Source organism: Chrysochloris asiatica, unplaced genomic scaffold (assembly GCF_000296735.1).
Source record: "Chrysochloris asiatica unplaced genomic scaffold, ChrAsi1.0 scaffold00039, whole genome shotgun sequence".
NCBI classification, from domain to species: domain Eukaryota; kingdom Metazoa; phylum Chordata; class Mammalia; order Afrosoricida; family Chrysochloridae; genus Chrysochloris; species Chrysochloris asiatica.
The window spans coordinates 9,773,011-9,777,810 of NW_006408557.1; positions in this window are offsets into that span (position 1 = coordinate 9,773,011).

A 4,800-nucleotide genomic window follows, 5' to 3' on the forward strand; every position below is an offset into this window, starting at 1 on the left:
TTATTTGTGTTTTCTCCCTCTTTTCTTTTGTTAGTTTTGCTAATGATTTATCATTTTATTTAATCCTTTGAAAGAACCAGCTCTTGTCTTGCTGATTCTATTTTTTTTTTCTTCTGTTTTCTATTTCATTTATTCCTGCTCTCGCATTTATTATTTCTTTTCTTTTGGTGACTATAGGTTTACTTAACTCATTATTTTTTGTAATTGTTGGAGATGTTATGTTAATATGTTGATTTTGGGTCTTTCTTCTTTTAGAATGTGTGCATTTATTGCTATAAATTTCACTCTCAGCACTGCTTTTGTTGTGTCCCAAAGGTTTTGATATGTTGTGCTCTTGTTCTCATTTGTTTCTAGGAATTTTTTCTTTCAACTTTTATTTGTTCTGCTATCCAGTAACTTTTCAGCAGGGTATTATTCAGTTTTCATGTATTCAACTTTATTTCCTTGGTCTTCCTATTGTTGATTTCTAATTTTATAGCATTGTTATCTGAAAAGATGCTTTGTAGTATATTTATGTTTTAAAATTTATTGAAACTTGCTTTGTGAACTAACACATAGTCTGTTTTGGAGAATATTCTATGTGCACTGGGAAAGAATGTGTATTGTGCTGTTCTGGGATTGAATGCTCTGTACAAATCTGTGAGGGCAAGTTGACTGTGTTGTTTAGTTCCTCTGTGTCTTTGTTGAGTTTCTTTCTGGTTGTTCTGTCCTTTTTCTAAAGTGATGTATTAAATTCTCCCATTTTATTGTGCTGTTGTTGTTAAGTCCTCTCAAGTTGGTTCCTACCCATAGCAACCCTGTATAGGGTTTCCAAAGAACAGCTGTTGAGCTTGAATCACTGATCTTGTGGTTCAAGCCAACCTTGCAGTCCAGTACATTAACCTACAGCACCACACCAGGACTCTTACTTCAGTGCTAATGAAGATGCTTTAAGTATTTTGTGACTCTTTTTTGGGAGCATATGTTCTCTTGTTTCATTGATCATTTTATCATAAGATAATGTCCTTCTGTGTCTCTTATGGTGATTTTTGTCTTAATGTTTATTTTATCAGAGATTAATATTGCCACTCCTGCTCATTTTATATTGCAATTAGCTTGATATATTATCTCCATCACTTCATTTTTAATCTATTTTTGTCTTTGTGTATAAGGTGTGTCTCTTGTAGAAAGACCCTGTTTTCTGATCCATTCTGCTACTCTGTTTCTTGACTGATGCATTTAATTCTGGCATTCAGTGTAATTATTGATAGGTATGGATTAATTGCTGTCATTGTGCTGGGGTTGTGTATGGGGGTGGTGGTACTGCTGGTTTCTTTGTTTTGCCTGCTATGTTGCACTGAGTTCATCTTTTTTTTTTTTTTTTTGTCAATTTCTTCATAGTTTTAATGTTTATAAAATCTTCATGGATTTTCCTTTTCTTGATTTGATGTGAAGGTGTATTAAGTGTCTTTGAAGTTACTCTGTACTTTATTAATTTCTTCCTCATTTTAAAACAATCTGTTTTAATCTGAAATCTACCTGGCCTACTCACTACCTGGCACTATATAACTATACTTCTCCCTCCCTTCACTTTGTAGTTGTCCTTATCATAGACTGATATTCCAGATCTCTTATTTTCAGTATTGCAGTTTCCTGCTCTGGACTCTTCCATATCAGAACTGAGTTCCAGGTGGTGTTGCCATGTATGTCAATCTTTAGTTGTTGTTTGCTCTTGTTGGTTCTCAGTCCAAAGAACTCCCTTTAGTATATTTTAGAGCATAGGCTTGGCTTTACAAAATCCTTTCACTTTTGTTTATCCTGACATGTTCTAATTGAAGAAATAAGTTCAAGCAGCGCTGAAGGCATCAGTGAAAAATAAGGCTCTAGAAACTGACGAAATACAAATTGAAGTGCCTCAACAAACTGATGTAGCACTGGAGGCACTCACTCATGTATGTCAAGAAATCTGATAAACAGCTACCTGGCAAAACAATTGAAAAAGACCTATATTTGTACTCATTCTAAAGAAAGGTGACCCAACAAAGTGTGTAAATCATTTAACAACACCATAAATATCCCAGGCAAGTAATTAAAAAATAATTGCAACTGTACATCAACAGGGAGCTTCCAGAAATTCAAGTTGGATTCAGAAGAGGGCATAGAACTAAGGAAATAAGGAAATTATTGCTGACGTCAGATGAATCTTGAGTAAAAGTAGTGAATACTAGAAAGATGATTGGTGGTGGTGGGTGGTAGTGTGCCGTGAAGTCAGTTCTGACTCATAGCAACCCTACATAATGTTCCTGAGGTTGTGAATCTTTAGGAGAGCAGAAGGCCTCATCTTTCTCCTGCGGAAGAGCTGGTAGTTTCAAACTGCTGACTTATAACTACCACGCTGCCAGAGCTCCTTTGAAAGATTATTACTTATGGAGTATAGCAAAATACAGATAACACTGTCAAGAATGGGCATTCCAGAACACTTAATTATGCTTATGAGGAATCTGTACATAGACTAAGAGGCAGTTGTTCAAAAAGAATGAGGGAGGACAAAGACATAGCCACAGAGGGCTAGAGCTGAGAGTCAAGCATTCAGCTGATATGAAGTGAAGGGAGATGCACAAGAACACCCAAACTTGCAAATAGTACCCATTTAACCTAACCTCGATGGCTTGATAATCAGAATTCGACTAGAGGAAGATTTAAAAAAAAAAAATTTTATAAAGGAAACAAGGGCAAATTGCTACATTTTTATGAACTTGACCTATACTCATGGAGATGTTGTTGTTGTTGTTAAGTGCCGTCGAGCCGGTTCCGACCCATAGCGACCCTGTACAGGGTTTCCGAGGGTGTAAATCTTTACGGGAGTAGAAAGCCTCATCTTTCTCCCGCGGAGCGGCTGGTAGTTTCGAACCGCTGACCTTAAGGTTCGCAGCCCGATTCGTAACCACTACGCTACCAGAGCTCCTTACTCATGGAGATAGTAGCTCTAAATCCCAACAGAGAGGGAAGGAGTCTTCACATTAAGTCTCAGTGCTATCCCCTCTGTATACACAGTAGATAGGGATGGGCAACTTAGACACTGGCTGCCTAAAATGAGGAGGTGATAGAGACATGAAGTGACTGACTTACAAGTTTTCAAGAGAGAGTTTAGTTTAAGAGTGTGTGTGTGGGAAGATAGAGTTCCCACTGAATAGTTTTCATCTTGTCTAGGTGGGTCTGGTAAAAGAGATGGGGCTAAGATTCTTATGATTCAAAAGTGAGTAATTGTTATCATGACTAATTGCTACTGTCACAATTCACTCAATTCACAATAAATTTTTTTTAAAAAAAAGAATGAGGAAATACTGATTATCACTAATTGTTGTTGCTATTGTGTGCTACACCAGGACTCCAATATTACTAACAGCCATGCTTAAAAACAAAATGAAAACAGGGGAATTAATTCTAATAACATGTTTTATTTAACCCCAATATCACATTTCAGGAGCTCTGTTAACATAGTGATTACAAGTCAGGCTGCTAATCTCACAGTCAGCAGTTCGAAACTACCAGTGGTGCTGCAGGACAAAGATAAGGCTTTCTGCTCTCATAAAGATTTACAGCCTCAGAAACCTTACATAGGGTCATTATGAGTCAGAACTAACTCCATGGCACACCACCACCACCATCACATTTCAGCAAGTAATTGATCAAAATATGAAGGCTATATTTTACTCTTTTTTAAAACACTGTCTTCAAAATTTGGTGTGTATTTTGCATTTATACCACATCTCATTTCACAATAGTCATATCTCAAATGCTCAGTAGCCGCATGTGGCTAATGGTTACCATTTTGGTTAGTGCAGGTATAGTAAATTAAGTAGAAAAAATTTTTAAAGTTCTTGATGAACTGTTTCTAAATTTTTTGCACTAGTGTTAATTTCCTACTTATCCATTTATATTTTTACCTGCTGATGTTCTTTATGGAATAGAAGAAAAGCAACAATAGGTATCAAAGATTCAAGAAAATTTGAGGGGGCCTTAAAAAGTTCATTGGAAAATGGAATGAAAAGGAGAACAAACAAGATGGTGGAGTGGGTGGAAGTGCAGTAAGAAGCTCCATCAGCAACAACAAAGAATACTGGACCAAGCAGGCTCAAGGGATGGTCCCAGAACTCTGAACCACATATAGATGAGCATTTAGAAGGTTGGAAAGCTTACAGCTAGGGAAATTTGTAGCAGAAGCAAGAAAACCATTATTTTCTAATTCAAGATGCTCAGCTGCTTCCAGAGCCGCCATCTTGGGTGAGACCAAGCAAGGGAAGAATCAGAGCGGCCATGGATGCCTGACAGAACCACGGAGATAAAGGTGTGGACATTCTTTTTTTTTTTTTTTGGTATCTGTTCATTGGTCTCTCGATATCTGTGCACCTCAATTCTGGTGACTAGAGGTCTCTCGCTGTCTGTGCACCTCAATTCTGGTGACTAGAGGGTGCCTGAGTGAGTGGACACCTGACCCCCCACCCCCAGAGGGTTTTACTATGCATGCACACAGATCTCCTTGAAATTTAAAATGACAGTTTCCACTTAAAAACAAATGGCAGTGCAAAATGGCCACAGCCGGCCCTGAACTGTTTATCATTAGGAAAAGGACCTGAATGGGGATTGTGGAGTGGAACAGGCAGACTAAAAAGGAAATAGGCTGAAAATTAAATCCTGAGTTACATCACAATGACCAACAGTGGCATCTTGAAATTTCTCAGGAAGAAGAGTGAAAAGGGAAGCTCATCTGATCACATCTACCTGGAGGCAATCATAAAGCATTAAAAATACCAAAATACA